The 19,812-nt window shown below is 39.6% G+C and overlaps 1 protein-coding gene across 1 annotated transcript in view; it reads right to left on the bottom strand.

The window, feature by feature from the left end:
- The window catches only part of DNER (delta/notch like EGF repeat containing), a 426,443-nt gene that overhangs the window by 20,268 nt on the left and 386,363 nt on the right, over positions 1–19,812 (bottom strand). The gene's annotated exons all lie outside the window — the stretch shown is intronic.

Here is a 19,812-nt window from a genome sequence, read left to right as displayed (position 1 = left end):
AACTGATTTTATTAGAGAAGAAGTCTGATTTTGGATCCCATCTGCTGAATCTTGTTATTTATTTTTCTGAAACTTCAGAAAGCCAAAACCTCATAGCTTATGATTATTTTGTAGCCAAGTATTTGAGTATATGAGACCAGACATTTGAATCTTTTCTGGAAAGTTCTAGGACATAGTTGGGAGCCTTGCCTGAACCAATTATGAAAATCCACCCTTCTTTCCAAATCTCTCGACACGCTTAGTGGTGGTGAGGGGACCAGAAATGCTAAGAACGAGCATCCAGCCCCCCTCACAAGACAACAGTCATGAAGACAGTGTGAAGCCAACCCTGACATAAATTTCCCCGGGAAAAGCTGCCCTGAGAGAGGCTCACACACATCCTTCCGCCCTTCCCCCACATGGAAGATGCAAGCTCAAGCTCCTGCCCAGTGTTTCTGGGCATCCTTGCCAATCTCAGAGACACCCCAAGCACAGAGAGATGCCACTGGGATCGAAACTCCTGTTTATGGGAAACAGCTTGCTATCAAGAGTTACATGAAGGCAAGACAAGTACTGCAGGATTTCACTAAAAAAGTTGCTCTCACAGAAGCTGAAGAGAACGGTGGTTATCAGAGGCTGGGGTGGGCAGGGAGCAGGGAAGGATGGGGAAAGGTTGATTGACAGATACCAAAATAGGAGGAACAAGTGCTGCTGTTCTGTTGCCGCCAGGCGACTACAGATGATAACGTACTGTATACACACGTTTTAAAGCCAGAAGCATGGATGTTGAATGTTGTCACCATAAAGAAATGATAAACATTTGGAGAAATAGGTATGTTTACTCTGTTGTGAACATTACACAATGTATACAAGTATGGAAACATCTCATGGCAATCCATAAATATGTATGAATTTGCATAAATTAAAAGTAAAATAAAAGTTTTTCAAATTCTATCAACAAAACCATCTTCAAGTGGTTTTCTTTTTGTTTTTTGTTTTGTTTTGTTTTGTTTTGTTTTGTTTTGTTTTGTTTTTGACAGGCAGAGTAGACAGTGAGAGAGAGAGAGACAGAGAGAAAGGTCTTCCTTTGCCGTTGGTTCACCCTCCAATGGCTGCCGTGGCCGGCACGCTGCCGCCAGCGCACCGTGCTGATCCGATGGCAGGAGCCAGGTGCTTCTCCTGGTCTCCCATGCGGGTGCAGGGCCTAAGCACTTGGGCCATTCTCCACTGCACTCCTGGGCCACAGCAGAGAGCTGGCCTGGAAGAGGGGCAACCGGTACAGAATCTGGTGCCCTGACCGGGACTAGAACCCAGTGTGCTGGCGCCGCAGGCAGAGGATTAGCCTATTGAGCCGCAGCGCCAGCCATCAAGTGGTTTTCAATCCATTTGAGTCATTATAAAATGAGCACACTTCTTAAATCTAAAAGCACCATGCTAAAGCTGCAGAGGATACTTCGAGTTGAGGTACTCTCTCTTAAATGGTTGAAAAATGAGAAAATAATTTTTCAACATAAGCCCTCATTTGCTCAGAGACATGTAGAAAATGAAGCCAAAATAAAACAGCTAGCATTGCTATGGTCATAGTTGAAAAAGCAAAAGTGCAAAATCAAATATTTTATCCATTTTCAAAAAGCAACCTTTCACTGCACACTCAGATAATCAGTCTTGGCTTACTTAATTGGCATTAAATTGTTTTCCTATCTGCCACTGGCTTACCTCACATTTATAAAACAACTTGTTGTCATTTGTAGATCATTTTAGAGGAGGAATCCCACCCTAACATATTTTACATTTGCGAAATTTCACACTGTATATATATTGGCACCTATTTTATTTTTAAAGTAAAATCTGTCAAATGAAGCATTTACTACTTCGAGGTCATTCTAGGTTGATTATAATTCCATAGTGTCTAAGTGAATTTGTTTCCTGCAATAAATATAGTCATTTACGTCAACAGAAAAGACATGAAATTGATTGCTTCTTACTAACCTATTTCAAAGGTTGTCATTCTATTAATGGGGTAATCACTCTGAGTGGAAAAGGGCACAGACTAAACTATTACAAATGGCATTACATGGTAGACTAGTTGAAGAGACATAAACAAGAATGTGATGAGAAATGTTAAAAGGATAAAACCAAAGGCCTTGACAAATATATACATCAGTACTGCTTTTCAACCATTTAAGGAGACAAGCTTAATTGAAGTATTTACTAAATGATAGCTTTCTTTAGCTGGCAATCTTAACACGGCAAATTCTGAAATGAGATGCCCTGCTACCTTTACAGCTAGCTACAGAAATGGTCCGACTTTCCTCACTTCTGTAGTCTGGCAAAACTCAAAAAGTTGCACGAAAGCCAATGTCAACATCACACCCTTCTAGTTCCATAAACTCTTGCAGACCCACAACTGCAGATCCAGTCTACCCACTCTGCTCCGGTTCACAGCTTCTCCAGGGAGGTTTTTGGCAAATTCAGATTCCAGGGCAGCCCAATCACATATGGTGGTTCTTCAATCACTATTGAGACTTAAACAAAATAGGCAGGAGTCCAAGATCCCTAGAATTGTCTGTCCTTGAGATCCATTCGAGATGTGGCTCTCAAGGATGTGGTAAAGATGGAGATGGTAGGAAGAAGAAAAAGTGAAGTCTTTTTGTGGACAGTTGCCAAATATCTAGCAACTATAATTCTCATTCTAGTTTTCACCACCCCAGTGTTCTTAGAGCTGTGAAAGGGATTACCTAGTATACGTTAATGATATAAAGCACACGTCAGTTAGGGAGCCAATTAGCTGGCTTCTATTTCCATAGCCTGTGTGTTCTGGTGCAACCCTAGAGTGATGCACATTTCTGATGCCTCTCAGTTTACTCTAATGACCTATCTTACAGACACTAACACTCCTACGCATCTAGATGAATCAGTCATCCCCCAACTGGCTCCCAGTTTGAAGGCTTCACGTGTCCTATGCCCACAGCAGGAACTAGGGTATATAGATGGAATTGCTAGAGAAGACTCCCAAGGATGACTGCTGTTGCCCGCCTTGCAGAGATTATGATTTTTACCATCAGTTTCATGCAAAGTGTTGGAAAATTTATTATGAATTAGGAATATATGTTTGGCTCCATTTATGTTTCCCCAATATGAATAACATCATGCTTGTAAATGAATCTCAAAACCCCAATATGCCATTTCCAATCAATATACATTTTAGCTTATTTTATTAGAACAGGTCCTTTACCTGCATATTATGTTTCTTACTAATAGTTAAGTTTTATAGATCTTTAAGCTTTGATGGCTTCAGTCAGTTCGCTTTTTAGTTCATTTGCTTACTCTTTTTAAAATTCAAGTTGGTGAAAATTCAATTACTCTTAAATTGCCATTGTCTTTGATTAACATTTGTGAAGAGAAGACAAAATGAAATTTCTACTTATCTAAGCCTGGAAATCAGAGTATGACATTTAATTCTTTTACATTTTTTCAGTCTACTATCAAATAGATAAAATATATTGTAGATATCATATTTGGTAATCTTTATGAAACTTCATAAGCATACTTATTAACTCTATAAATTTTCTGCAGATAAAACAGCAAATTCAAAAACATGAAAAAACCCAAAGTCACTGCTGTTAGTAATCCTCACTCAATAGAGTCCACACTGAAAGATATCAAGGACAACCATTACAATCATTACACCTATTATTAAATGTATGTCTCCTTTGGGCCAGGCACCATTCTGGCTGCTTTAACTATCACTCCTCCATACTTTCCAAGGATTTTGTTGCAGATTAAGTGACTCTACAACACTACTTGAAACGTCTTCTACCACAATGCAGCAATTAGAACTCCTCTTACCCTTCCCTGTAAACAACTAGCATACATGACAAAATACAGGGGGGAAGACACTCTTAAGACATCAGACAAGAGGAAACTCATGAGAACTGAGTGCTGCAAGAAGGGAAACAAAACAGCTGAGCCCACAACCAGTCTGGCTTTCTCTCCAAAGCCAATTTAGAACATATGGTTTTGTTGAATTGAGGAGAAAAAGACCAGAGTTTACAGAGACAAAGGTAGGTATAATTTGTAGGGGAGACAACTACATAAGATAGAACCACCCAAAAAATAGCACTAGAAATACCAGGATTCTTCAAAAATTTCTTATCTTTCTTTTTTTAAAACTTTTATTTAATGAATATAAATTTCCAAAGTACAGCTTATGGATTACAGTGGCTTCCCCCCCACCCCATAACTTCCCTCCCACCCGCAACCCTCCCCTTTCCCGCTCCCTCCCCCCTTCCATTCACATCAAGATTCATTTTCAATTCTCTTTATATACAAAAGATCAGTTTAGCATATATTAAGTAAAGATTTCAACAGTTTGCACCCACATAGAAACACAAAGTGAAATGTACTGTTTGAGTACTCATTATAGTATTAAATCACAATGTACAGCACATTAAGGACAGAGATCCTACATGAGGAGTAAGTGCACAGTGACTCTTGTTGTTGACTTCACAAATTGACACTCTTGTTTATGGCTTCAGTAATCACCCTAGGCTCTTGTCAAGAGCTGCCAAGGCTATGGAAGCCTTTTGAGTTCGCCAGCTCTGATCATATTTAGACAAGGTCGCAGTCAAAGTGGAAGTTCTCTCCTCCCTTCAGAGAAAGGTACCTCCTTCTTTGATGACCTGTTCTTTCCACTGGGATCTCACTCGTGGAGATCTTTCATTTAGTTTTTTTGTTTGTTTGTTTTGCCAGAGTGTCTTGGCTTTCCATGCCTGAAATACTCTCATGGGCTTTTCAGCCAGATCCACATGCCTTAAGGGCTGATTCTGAGGCCAGAGTGCTGTTTAGGACATCTGCTATTCTATGAGTCTGCTGTGTATCTCGCTTCCCATGTTGGATCGTTCTCTCCCTTTTTTATTCTATCAGCTAGTATTTGCAGACACTAGTCTTGTTTATGTGCTCCCTTTGCCTCTTAGTCCTATCATTATGATCTATTGTGAACAGAAATTGATCACTGGGACTAGTGAGATGGCATTGGTACATGCCACCTTGATGGGATTGAATTGGAATCCCCTGGTATGTTTCTAACTCTACCGTTTGGGGCAAGTCAGCTTGAGCATGTTCCAAATTGCACATTTCTTCCCTCTCTTATTCCCACTCTTTTTTTTTTTTTTTTCTTTTTTTTTTTTTATTTTTTTATTTTTTTTTATCTTTTATTTAATGAATATAAATTTCCAAAGTACGTCTCATGGGTTACAATGGCTTTCCCCCCCATACCGTCCCTCCCACCCACCACCCTCCCCTTTCCCACTCCCTCTCCCCTTCCATTCACATCAAGATTCATTTTCGATTATCTTAGTATACAGAAGATCAGCTTAGTATACCTTAAGTAAGGATTTCAACAGTTTGTTCCCACACAGAAACATAAAGTGAAAAATAATAGATGATTTTTTTTTAAATGATGATGAAATCAGATCAGACCTATTGTCATGTTTAATCCCAGTGAGAGTCAAGTTGGGAATTGATAGTTTCTTTTCTTTTCTTTTTTTTTTTTTAACAGAAGATCAGTTTAGTGTACATTAAGTAAAGATTTCAACAGTTTGCACCCCCATAGAAACACAAAGTGAAATATACTGTTTGAGTACTCGTTATAGCATTAAGCCTCAGTGTACAGCACATTAAGGACAGAGATCCTACATGAGGAGTAAGTGCACAGTGACTCCTGTTGTTGACTTTACAAATTGACACTCCTGTTTATGGCATCAGTAATCTCCCTATGCACCAGTCATGAGTTTCCAAGGCTATGGAAGCCCCTTGAGTTCTCCGACTCTTATCTTGTTTAGACAAGGTCATAGTCAAAGTGGAGGTTCTCTCCTCCCTTCAGAGAAAGGCACCTCCCTCTTTGAAGACCTGTTCTTTCCACTGGGATCTCACTCACAGAGATCTTTTTGCCAGAGTGTCTTGGCTTTCCATGCCTGAAATACTCTCATGGGCTTTTCAGCCAGATCCGAGTGCCTTTAGGGCTGATTCTGAGGCCAGAGTGCTATTTAGGACATCTGCCATTCTATGAGTCTGCTGAGTATCTCACTTCCCATGTTGGATCACTCTCCCCTTTATTTATTCTATCGGTTAGTGTTAGCAGATACTAGACTTGTTTATGTGCTCCCTTTGTTATTCCCACTCTTAACAGCGATCACTTTTCAGTTAAGTTTCAACACTTAAGAATAACTGTGTATTGATTACAGTATTCAACCAAAAGTATTAAGTGGAACAAACAAAACAAATACTAATAGGGATAACGTATTAAGTTGTTCATCAACAGTCAGGGCAAGGGCTGATCAAGTCACCATTTCTCATAGTTTTCATTTCACTTTAACAGGTTTCCTTTTTGGTGCTCGGTTAGTTGTCACCAATCAGGGAGAACATATGATATTTGTCCCTTTGGGACTGGCTTATTTCACTCAGCATAATGTTTTCCAAATTCCTAACAGGGATCACTTTTCAGTTAAAATTTAAACACCTAAAAATAATTGTGTGTTAATTACAGAGTTCAACCAATAGTACTAGATAGAACAAAAAAAATACTAAAATGGATAAAGTATTACATTGTACATCAACCGTCAGGACAAGAGCTGATCAAGTCACTGTTTCTCATAGTGTCCATTTCACTTCAACAGGTTTCCCCTTTGGTGCTCAGTTAGTTGTCGCTGATCAGGGAGAACATATGATATTTGTCCCTTTGGGACTGGCTTAATTCACTCAGCATGATGTGTTCCAGATTCCTCCATCTTGTTGCAAATGACCGGGTTTCATTGTTTTTGACTGCTGTATAGTATTCTATAGAGTACATGTCCCATAATTTCTTTATCCAGTCTACTGTTGATGGGCATTTGGGTTGGTTCCAGGTCTTAGCTATTGTGAATTGAGCAGCAATAAACATTAAGGTGCAGACAGCTTTTGTGTTTGCCAATTTAATTTCCTTTGGGTAAATTCCAAGGAGTGGGATGGCTGGGTTGTATGGTAGGGTTATATTCAGGTTTCTGAGGAATCTCCAGACTGATTTCCATAGTGGCTTAACCAGTTTGCATTCCCACCAACAGTGGGTTAGTGTCCCTTTTTCCCCACATCCTCTTCAGTTGAGATACTGTCACCCACATAGGAATCTGATTGAGTTCTCTGCTCCTGGTTTTGGCCTGGCTCAGACCCAGCTATCTACGGCACTGGAGTAATGAATCAGTGGGTGCTAAGTCTTTCTTTCTCTCTCTGACTTTCAAATAAGTAAAACAAAATTATAAAATTCATGAAAAATGTATGCTATAAAAAAACCTGCACATGGATTCCAGGAATTTTTTGCACCAAAATCATATTCTCATTCTATTTGCCCATGAACTTTTTGTAGTTTCCTGTGTTATACACATGGAATTTATTTCTGAATGCTGTGAATAAGTTGAAGCTCCAGGAACGTGCAAGGAAAATGAAAGAGACATAGTTCCCCAACCCACAGAAGACTTGGAAGTATTCAGATTCTCATGAGTCAGGGTGAAGACATTTTGATGGTCTCCCAGGGCATTTAGTGAAGCCATAAAATGTCACATATTAGTAATGGGACATAACCAACCCTAGAATAAACACTACTGTAGACTCACCTCCCTCAAATGGAAAAGCAAACTTAGGAAAGATCAAACAGGCTGGCAAGTAGCTTACCTGTCACAAAAGAATCTGTCACTTAAAAAAAGCAAGGCAATCAATCCAATCCATCAACAACCAAACCTACAATGAGCAGCATCCATACAAAAATTATTAGACCAGCAAAGAAGCAAGAATATGGTACCCATACCCAGAATAAAAATCAGTCAAAAGACACAGATTCAGAAATAACAAAGTATGTTCCCAAAATGATAAGGAAAACATAAAAAACAATGAAGTGAAAAACAAAATATTTAAAATTTCCACAAATGAAAAATATCTGAAATTTTTAAAAAAGTCAATAATTTGATAGCAGATTAGACACTGCAGAAGAAAATATTAGTAAAGTTGAAACAGAAACTTGAAGCTACACAAACCAAAACTCAAAGAATAGAGTTTAAAAACTGAACAGATGTTCTGAGCTGATGGAAAATTTAAACAGTTCAAAATAGATGTACTTAGACCTGGAAAATGGTGGGATGGTGATGCAGTGATAGGTGTATGATGGAATTACAGATTTAAATTCCCAGATTTGATGAAAACTATAACTGCAGAGCCAAGAATACAACAGACCCCAGACAGGATAAACACACAAAAAGCCACATCACGATCAATTTGCTAAAAACCAGTAATACAGGGAAAATCCTAAAAATAATTAGAGTGAGGCTTTGGGGTCTGGAAAGATGAAGGAGATATATTTTCCCCATACTTCCATATAAGTACAATGAAAAACATCATGGATATTACATTACAAATGAACCCAAGAAGATTCTAAGAGTTGCAGGACCAGAAGGATTGGCTGGGAACATCAGGACTCTAGGAACAACATGATGGTGAGCTCTCTGAGGGTCCTTTCAGCCTTACTTATTCCAGACTAAGTCTGGAGGAGCCAGCAATCCAGAAATACCCAGCGATGCAGAGGATAAAAGCCTGTTCTCCATGGCCAAAGAACCAGGACACGAGCAGCTCAGCAGGGCAAAATTTACAGGCAAGAACTGTTCCATTCCAGCCAAACATGGCGAAAGCAAAGAAATCTCCAAGTCCTGATGCTCTTTACTAGTAAATTCTACCAAGTGCTTAAAGAATTAACAGCAATTTGACATAATTTCTAACAGAAAAAAAAAGACAACACTTCCTAACTCATTTCTAGAAGTCAGTTTTACTTTGCTAACAAAACAAGGCAAAGACAATGTTAAGAAAAAGAAAAAAAGAAAATTATAGACAAATATTCCTTATGAATATAAGTGCTAAACAAAATGTTACAAGATAGCATTTAGCAATATATGAAAATAACCATACACTGAGAATATGGGGTTTATCCTAGGAATGTAGGACTGATTCAGTCCTTGAAAAATAATTTACACAAGTCAACTCATAAATGGCCTAAGGATAAATCACACGATCATATCAATTGATACAGAAAAAGCATTTGAAAAATCCAATACTCATTCATGATTAAATTTATCAAGAAAACAGACAAAGGAATATCCTTAATTTGATAAAGAGTATTTTACAGGGAAATGCAAATCAAAACCACAATGAGGTTTCACCTCACCCTGGTTAGAATGGCTCACATTCAGAAATCTACCAACAATAGATGCTGGTGAGGATGTGGGGGAAAAGGGACACTAACCCACTGTTGGTGGGAATGCAAACTGGTTAAGCCACTATGGAAATCAGTCTGGAGATTCCTCAGAAACCTGAATATAACCCTACCATACAACCCAGCCATCCCACTCCTTGGAATTTACCCAAAGGAAATTAAATTGGCAAACACAAAAGCTGTCTGCACCTTAATGTTTATTGCTGCTCAATTCACAATAGCTAAGACCTGGAACCAACCCAAATGCCCATCAACAGTAGACTGGATAAAGAAATTATGGGACATGTACTCTATAGAATACTATACAGCAGTCAAAAACAATGAAACCCGGTCATTTGCAACAAGATGGAGGAATCTGGAACACATCATGCTGAGTGAACTAAGCCAGTCCCAAAGGGACAAATATCATATGTTCTCCCTGATCAGCGACAACTAACTGAGCACCAAAGGGGAAACCTGTTGAAGTGAAATGGACACTATGAGAAAGAGTGGCTTGATCAGCTCTTGTCCTGACTGTTGATGTACAATTTCATACTTTATCCCTTTTAGTATTTTTTTGTTCTACTTAATACTATTGGTTGAATTCTATAATTAACACACAATTATTCTTAGGTGTTTAAATTTTAACTGATCCCTGTTAAATATAAGAGTGGGAATAAGAGAGGGAGGAGATGTACAATTTGGGACATTCTCAAGCTGACTTGCCCCAAATGGTGGAGTTAGAAATGTGCCAGGGGATTCCAACTCAATCCCATCAAGGTAGCATGTACCAATGCCATCTTGCTAGTCAAAGTGATTAATTTCAATTCAAAATTTATCACACTGATAGGTCTAAGAGTCAAAGGGTTCACACAAACAAGACTGGTGTCTGCTAATACTAACTGATAGAATAAAAAAGGGAGAGAACCATCCAACATGGGAAGCAGGATACACAGCAGACTCATAGAATGGCAGATGTCCTACACAGCACTCTGGCCTCAGAATCAGCCCTTAAGGCATTCGGATCTGGCTGAAGAGCCCATGAGAATATTTTAGGTATGGAAAGCCAATATACTCTGTCAAAAAAAAATCTTGTTGTACTCTTTTACTTACTCTTTTTCATTAATTATACTGAAAAATAGATCTTTGTAAAAATTAAGAGTAGGAATGTGAGAAGGAGGGAGGAAAGGGTTGGAGCAAGGGTAGGACACAGAGTATAGGGGGAAGCGTCAGTATGTTCCCAAATCTGTGTATATGAAGTATATTAAACTTGTATAACTTAAATAAAATTAAAACAAATACAAAAAAAGTGTATTTTAAAAACCCTACAGATGATGTTCTACTCAGTGAAAGACTGAATACTATATCCCCCTAAGAGTACAAAGTAAAAATGGCTGCCCTTATTCAAACTACTGCTAGAAGTTCTAGCCCTCAATGCAGTAAGACCATAAAAGGAAATAAAACATAGATCTAAAAGGAATAAGTGAAGCTGTCTCTATTTTATGATGACCTAGGTATCTCTGTAATAAATCTACCAAAAGAACCTCCTAAAAATACTAAGTTCAGCATGTGACATGACACAAGACAGACATACAAAAATCAATTGAATATCTACATATTAGTAATGAATATGTGAATATCAAACTATAATTCTATTTAAAATCACTACAACCAAACACATACATACACACTTACATACTTTGGCATACAAGTACAGGAAAAATATTGATAAATGCAGAGTCATATCATTCCCATGCATTGGAAAACTCCAAATATTAAAGATGCTGATTCTTCCCAAATTGATATACATATTTAATGCAATATCTATCAATACCTTAGCGAAGTCTCCTGTAGCTACAAAAAAAATTATTCTAAAATCTATATGGAGGCAAATGAACTAGAATAACTACAATAGGGGCTGTTATTATAGCACAATGGGTTAAGCTCCCACCTGTGGCACTGGCATCCCACATGACAGCGGGTTCCATTTCCTACCCAGCTCCCCACTAATATGCCTGAGAAAACAGTGTAAAATGAGTCAAATACTTGAGACCCTCATGTAGCCATGTGGAGAATGAACAATGGATGGAAGATCTCTCTCTCTGTCTCTCTCTCTCTCCCTCCCTCCCTCCTTCCCTCTCATGCACACACACACACACACACACACACAATCTCTCAAAGAAATATTTAAAGCTCTACATAAAGAATGGAAAACTCCAAATAGATCCACACAATTACAGCTAACAGATTTTTGATAAAGATTTGAAAGCAATTAAAAGAAGGAAAGATAGCCTTTTCATAAATAATGTTTGAGAAATTATACTTAAATGGGAAAAAATGATAAGAAAGAACCTCTAGTTGGAAGATTCTGAAAGATTGCAGACTTTGATAAAAGAATCTGACCATATTACGAATTTATTAAACAACCTACATCCTCACTAAATGATTGAGGGAGATGCTGAGCTAAGTAACTTTGGAAATGAGCAGTACTGATTAAGATTAAATGCAAAATTATGTACATAAGCACTGCACATTAGCTGATACAGTTTTTCCCCACAAGGACAATTTGACAATTCTGATACTTCTATACACGTACACCAGAACTGAACAATTAAGTAAATGGATACTGGATGGTGGGAGCCAAGTATCTTGCTGTTGGTATGGGATTTTACAGTAAGCAAGCAGAGAAAGCTGGAATTATCCCTGTGGTAATGGATTAGAGTTGCAGACATCACTATCAATCCTTGCTAAGCTTAATACAGGTGGAGATGGAGCTGGCTGCATAACGCTGTATTTACAAACATGTACTTCTGCATGAGTTAGTGTGCACACATACATCTTGTTCTGTCAACTGAGAGAACCTAAAAGCAATGGCACCTGGACAGCAGTGAGAACAGCAAGGGAATAGACTTTAGTGTCTAACCTCATTCTCCAATAAAGAAACTAGGGATCCTTGGATAAACGGATGATTCTAGGACCGGGGAAGAAAAAACAAAAATGAGACTGGAACACCTTCAGAGTCAGAAAGTATGTGAGTGCTATAAGCAAAGAAAAAACAATAACAACAACAACAAAAAAAACAGCAATATTACCACCACAATGATGGGAATATACAGAAGGAAATAGTAGCCAACAGAAAGAGCTCTCAATGTCCAGAGAGGGAACATTCTGAACAACAAAATAAATATAACATTGGATTATAATACAGAGTACAACGTAAGTATCTTGAGTACATATTGTCATAAATGACTAAGAAGCAAGGAAATGGAGGGGAATAAACAAATCTTATATGCAGAAAAATTCTAGATAGTTCATGTACTCACTCCACCTTCCAAGACTCTACTTGCCTAGTGTGGGCCACACAAAGAGCACACTATGGAAAAGAAAGAAAATAAAAAGATGACAGGAGAAAAACCTGAAAACACCATCCCATCCAGGTAAGCAAGGTCAACAAAATGATCATAAATAACCCTGATGCTGTGTAGCCTTGATGTGATATGACAGGATTAGAAAATGGGTCCCCCAGAGTGGAGATATATCTCATCAAAGAAGAAATGCAAATGTCAAACAGGCCCACAAGATGATCAGCATTGTTCATCATTAGGGAAATTCACATTAAATCCACAATGAACTGTCAATACATATCAGAACAGCTAAAGTAAGAAACAGTAACAACAGCACGTGCAGGCAAGGATGTGCAGAAACTAAATCACTCAGCCCTGCTGGTGGGAATGTAAAATATGTGGGCACTCTGGAAACACGTGGGCAGCGCTGGTAAAACTAAACATGCAGCTAACCATACTACTCAGCAATTAAACTCCTGGGCAATTGTCCCAGAAAATGATAATTTATGTTCACACAGAAACCTGTTACATGAAGGTTTGCAACCTTATTTGTGGTAGCTCAAAACTGGAAGAGGCTCAGATTCCTTTCAACAGGTGAATGGCTAAGCAAACTGTGGGACACTCAGCAATGAGGGAAGACACCATCGATGTTCCTGATGGCCTCCTCCAAAGAAAACCCAGAGGTTAGAGAGAGGCTGTGTTGAGAGGGAAACCGGTGCTCCTGTAAAAGTGCAACACGCAGAGCTCCTTCTGGATGTTGGTTCTATCTTGGTTTTGACATTGTGCTACAGTTTTGGAGTATGTTCTTATTGGAGGAAACTGGATACAAATGTTTCACTGGGACACTATTATTTCTTGAAACAGTTTTAATTAATTATCTCAAAATAAGAAGTTTAAAAAATAACCAGAGGGTATTAAGCACATGGATGGTCAATTGATTTTTTTCAACAAATAAGCCAACAGAATCAATGGTGAAAAGATTGTATGTATTTTCAATAAGATACAGGACTAACTGGGTATTTATATGTGACAAAATATATCTTCATCTTCAACTCACACCACATATAAAAAAACTAACTCAAAACAGGTTATAGACCTAAGCCTAAAAGCAAAAACATTTTTAAAAATTCTATGGAAAAATACTGTATGCAAGTCCATCCATCATCTTGAAATGAAGATTTCTTCTGATATTAAAAACCCACAAACAGTAAAAAGAAAAAAAGATAAATTAGACATTACCAAAAGAAACCATTAATACAATGCAGTGATGAGCAAAATGTACATCTGAAAAAGGACTTGTATTCAGAATATAAAAAGAACTTTCACAAGTCAATAATATGACACACAATCATTTTTAAGTGCAAAAATGATTTAAAAAGACATTTTACAAGTACAGAGATATGAATGGCCAAAAACCACATGAAAGACGATCAACTCCAAAAAAATGCATATTAAAGTTCAATGGACTTACCTGTAATAGTAGAGCTAGAAATGTGCCAGGGGACTCTAATTCAATCCCATCGAGGTGGCATGTACCAAGGCCATCTCACTAGTCAAAGTGATCAGTTTCAGTTCATAAATTATCATAATGATAGAATTAAATGTCAAAGGGATCACACAAACAAGACTGGTGTCTGCTAATACTAACTGATAAAATTAAAAAGGAGAGAACAATCCATATGGGAAGTGGGATACACAGCAGACTCATAGAATGGCACATGTCCTAAATAGCACTCTGGCCTCAGAATCAGCCCTTAAGGCATTCAGATCCAGCTAAAAAGCCCATGAGTGTTTCTCAGGCACTGAAAGCCAAGACACTGTGGCAAGAAAAATGACCTAAATGAAAGATCTCTGCAAGTGAGATCCCAGTGGAAAGAATGGGCCATCACAGAAGGAGGTACCTTTCTCTGAAGGGAGGAAAGAACTTCCACTTTGACTATAGCCTTGTCTGAATAAGATCAGAATTTGTGAACTCAAGAGGCTTCCATAGCCTTGACAGCTCATGACAAGAGCCTAGGGTGATTACTGATGTCATAAATAAGAGTGTCAATTGTTAAATCAACAACGGGAGTCACTGTACACTTACTCCTCATGTAGGACCTCTGTCCTTAATGTGTCGTACTATGAGAATTAACGGTAAAACTACTACTCAAACAGTACTCTATACTTTGTGTGTCTGTGTGGGTGCAGTCTGTTGAAATCTTTACTTAGTATATGCTAAGTTGATCTTCTGTATATAAAGATAATTAAAAATGAATCTTGATGAAGAATGGGATGGGAGAGGGAGTGGGAGATGGGACGGTTGCGGGTGGGAGGGAGGTTATGGGAGGAAAAGCCACTATAATCCAAAAGATGTACTTTGGAAATTTATATTTATTAAATAGAAGTTGAAAAAAATAAAATTAAAAAATCTTTATCAAATAAAAAAAAAGTTCAATGGAATTTTCCAGTGGAAGAGAGCCAGAAGTTGTAGATGGCTATAAACTAAGAGACAAATATATTATTTTAAGATTTATTTATTTATTTGAGAGGCAGAGTCACAGACAGAGAAAGGGAGAGGCAGAGAGAAAGGTCTTCCATCTGCTGGTTCACTCCCCAAAGGGCCGTAACAGCTGGAGATGAGCTGATCCGAATCCAGGAGCCAGGAGATTCCCTAGGGTCTACCATGCAGGTGCAGGGGCCCAAGCACTTGGGCCATCTTCCACTGCCTTCCCAAGAAATAGCAGAGAGCTGAACGGAGGAGGAGTAGCCCAGGTGGGAGCTAGCCCTGCAAGCAGAGGCTTAGCATACTATGCAACAGCACCAGTCCCAAGAGACAAATACTGAAAAGCAGTTGAGTTGAAAGACAGGGAGACATGGTAACATTCTCCACCTTTGATAACACACATGGCATTTCTGTGCTAGTAAGAAAGGAATGGGTCACCGGAGTCCCCGTTGTTCAAGCGACAGTGGCAGTGGGTCTGGAAGAATCCTTGCTTTCCCTGTTGCAGTACCAGCATCTCAGGCCCAGTGTAGAGTTTCAGGTAGGATATCTGTCGCTCCCCGTCTTCGTGGAGGAGCGACACTGAACCCTGCCTAGGCTTCATATCCGAGTCACGGCACCATTATGTCGCTCCCCCTCTTCGTGGAGGAACGACACAGGACCCTGCGTTGTTCTTTTGTCTGCTCGGCCCTCCCTGGGTTTGCTGCTGGTTCTTCCTGGGTTGGCTACCGTCACTTCCACCTCCGTGGAAGGGCGGTTCCCCCTGGCCACTTTCCCCACTTCCGCGGGGGAGCGGCACACCGCCGGCCAGCTCTCTCGGGGGCAGCACAGATGTTCCTCTTAGATGTTCCCCTTAGATGTTCCTGGTGCATGTTGTCTCTCTCCTCCTTTATAGTCCTTTTCCACCAATCCCAACTCTGCTACCCACACGCCGAGTATGCTGCTCTCCTCCAATCAGGAGCAGGTCCTGCAGCTTGTCAAGTTGGTGAGAGGCAGCTGGGTAGAAGCTGCTTTCTCCTCTCCCAGCGCCATATTGTGGGAGAGCAGATGCATAGAATATGTCTTAATTCCAGTAACTTAGTCTAGTCCAAGTTGCTCCCCACAATATCAAGTAGATCCTGGAGAATTAATGCTGCATCAGGAGGTCCTTTCTTCCCATCCACTGGCACTGGGACAGATAATGCAAGGGGCAGAGTAGCAAAGACTCAAAGATGAGAGTGGACACAAAGTAAGCCAATCACTGAAAGGCACACAGGACCCACGCCCAGTGAAGGACCATAAAGAAAGAGTTGTGTGGATGGCACACCAAGCTCAGGGAGTTTCTGTCTGTATTTGGAGGATGAAAGTGATAGTATTTTCAACCAGAAGCCTAAGTTCAGCAGGAAAAGGCAGAATTCCCCACATTGCAGAGTTCACCTGCTGGCCTGAGAGTGATATGTCTTGAACCCACTGAGAAAGCCAAACTCAGAAGGTAAATGTAACATAGGGTTAAGGATCTAATTCTCTAACAATGATTTGCCTAATTCACTCCTCTAAGTCAATTAGGTAACTTTTGAGCACCTAACAGTTGGCCAAGTGTTAAGTTTGCTGAACCTTGAGTATCTTGAAACAGTATTTGTTTCCAAGGCAACAACCTCAAAAAGCAAAGGCATCATCTTTCTTATGTGGAAGTAGTGTTCTTATGGAACACTAGTCTTTGGGATACAATAAATTCCTTTTTCAGAAAACAGGTTTTATAATCAAATATATTCGAAAAATAAACAAAGGCAATCTCCACATGGCATGTGCCATGTTCCAAAGTTCCTTGGCCACAGAACCCCTTTTCCATCTCCTGGGACCAGTGTTCTGTACAACTCAGAAAACAACTGTAACAAATACCCTATGATCCTCTGCATGCTGAGAACTTACCAGGGCTGAAGAGAAATAAACAGCTGTTCTTTTCAAAATCCAGCCAGAGTGACACTGGAACCGACTCACTGTGATATTTGGTCCAGTAATCAAGGTGGGTATCATGAAGAAACACATAGAGGTGGGTTTGCTAAGTGTGGGTGGGCTGAGAAGTGGGGACTAGGAGGCAGGTGACAGAAAGAAAGGACATTACTGAGAAGAGCCTACCAAGGTGTGTTCTGGAATCTAGCAGGCAGAAGAACTCAGGGCAAGTCTGGGCTGGGCCAGACCAATCACTCATATCTGGACTGTCAGGTAGTGGTGCATTAAGCCCATGATCATAAAGTAAATTGAAACTAGGTTATTGAAAAAATAAAAGGAATAAAAAAGAAAGGAAAGGAAGGAAGGAGACGGGATTGATGGAGGAATGGGGGGATTATCTATGAAATACATGAAAATTGTTCTCTTTATATTAATAACAATAAAAATGGAAAAAAGAACCCTCATTTTTTTAGACAATGAAATACCAATAGGATATTTTAGATAGGGAGTGACAAGATTAGATAATCATTATAGAAGATCTCTGTATACATTTATTGAAATACATTATATATACTTATTAAAATAGCACACAATATATACTCCATAATTATGTACAATTATTGTGTTAATTAAAAACATGTTCCAATGTTTAGGAGACAGAAATGCTGCTAACTAATCTGGCTTTATCATCATATAATTTATACATGTATGGAATTATCACATTGTATTCCATAAACATGTATAATTAAAAGAATAATAACCAAAAAAGAGGTTTTTAAGGTATCCTTAGTAGTTGAATATGGGGAAGAAATAAGAAGATTGAGGTATCAAAATGATTCCCCAGTTTGCACCCAGAGCAACCTGGGGTGAATCCGTACCCTGTCATCAGTGAGCAAACATTTAAAGGAAGAGAAAATACTGATGAGTTCGAAGTGCCTCTGAGACTTCCAAGGGTGTGTGTCGAGTAGGCAGTTACAGATTTGCTAAATATCCTGGAGGAAAGATTCTGCATTCTCTGCCATAAGATATCAAAGTAAATTTTAAATGAACTATAGACTTAAGTGACAAAATTTAATTTATACATGAATAAAATTGCATAGGAGAATATTTATAAAATCTGGATAGACAAACTTTCTAGAATGAAACAAAGAAAATGTCAAGGTAAAGTTATGTACAAATTAAAATATGGATGTCAGCATTGTGGCACAACAGGTTAAGCCACTGCCTGCAACACCAGCATCCCATATGGGCACTGGTTCCAGTCCCAGCTGCTCTGCTTTCAATCCAGCTCCTTGCTAATGCACATGGAAAAGCAGTGGAAGATGACACAAGCCCATAGACCCCTGCACCCATGTGAGACACCTGAATGGACTTCTTTGCTTCTAGCCTCAGCCTCGCCAACCCCCGGACATTGCAGCCATTTGGGGAGTGAACCAGCAGATAGATGACCTCTCTCTGTCCACCTCCTCCTGTAACTTTGTATTTCAAATCAATAAACAAATCTTTTAAAAACCAAAACATGATAAAATGTATAAAACAAAGCACCTTATACACCTTTACAAGCCAAATGACAGTGGAAAAGTACTTGCAAAGTATGGTGGATCAAATGTATTAAACTTAATATAAAGGGTTATTTCAGATCAAGAAGAATGAAGATAACTATGATGGATCTGGTGGGAAAGCATACAAAGGGTACACAGGGAGTCCATACAAGAGGAAACATGGGAACGACATTGCGGCACAGTGGGTTAGGCAACTGCTTATAGTGCCTGCATCCTATAAGGCAGTGTCAATTCAAGTCCTGGCTGCTCCCCTCCTGATTCAGCTCCCTACTAACGCACCTGGGGGAGCAGTGGAAGATGGTTGAGTTGCTTGGGTCCCTTGCCATCCAGATGGGAGACTGGATGAAGCTCCTGGCTCCTAGCTTTGGCCTGGCACAGCCCTGCCATTGCAGCCATTTGGGGATTGAAAATCAATCTCTCTCTCTCTCTCTCTCCCATCTCTCCCATCTCTCCCATCTCTTCCCTTCTCTGACACTGTGCCACTGTGCCTTTCAAATAATTTTTTCAAAACAAAGAAGAAACACAAATAGCCAGAAACCTAATTGAACAGTTTTCCACCTTACTAGGAATCAAAGGTATTAGATCATAAGAACAACCGCTCTCAGCGTCTGTGCCCTGATGAGGAAACTGGTGCTCTAGTGTACACTCCGTGGGGGTGAATGGGGGCTCCCTGGGTGCTCGTGACTGGGAGGCTGTGTGCAGGGACTGTGAAAACACTGAGGTTGCATGGGAGGGTTCAGGGTGTGGCTGGGACACTGGGCAGTCACGGGGAGGCTGCACACACTCAGGGCTCCCTGGTTCCCTGGTGAGAGACATGGCTGGGCAATCTGAGCTCACAATGAGACTTCACAGATCTTTTGTGTGGTCCCTGTGGCAGAGCGGATGAATAATATACTCGCTGGGGCTAGTGCCCAGCACTGGTCTTCAAGGAGACAAGCTCAGCTAAGTCTATACCAACAGACAAGAAGAAACCTCCCTTCTGAATAAAAAAAAAAAATTTACCACACCAAACCTGGGTGTGTCACCTCAGACAAGAGCTACTTGGCCACTCCCACCTCACTCCTCCAGTTGTTCTCTGAAAGCAGACACTCCACTAATCCACTCAGACATAGTCCAAAGATAAAAGTGGCAACGGCAAAAAATCAAAGACCAACAAGTCTCCCCACAAATGCCAACTAACAAACTCATCAATCCAAGAAAAAAGAACAAGGAAGACAACATGACATCCCCAAAAGAACACAAGACCTC

The sequence above is a fragment of the Oryctolagus cuniculus genome, chromosome 3 (genome assembly GCF_964237555.1).
Source record: "Oryctolagus cuniculus chromosome 3, mOryCun1.1, whole genome shotgun sequence".
NCBI classification, from domain to species: domain Eukaryota; kingdom Metazoa; phylum Chordata; class Mammalia; order Lagomorpha; family Leporidae; genus Oryctolagus; species Oryctolagus cuniculus.
Note: the sequence above shows the minus strand (reverse complement) of the source record. Positions and strands in the feature narration are given on the sequence as shown.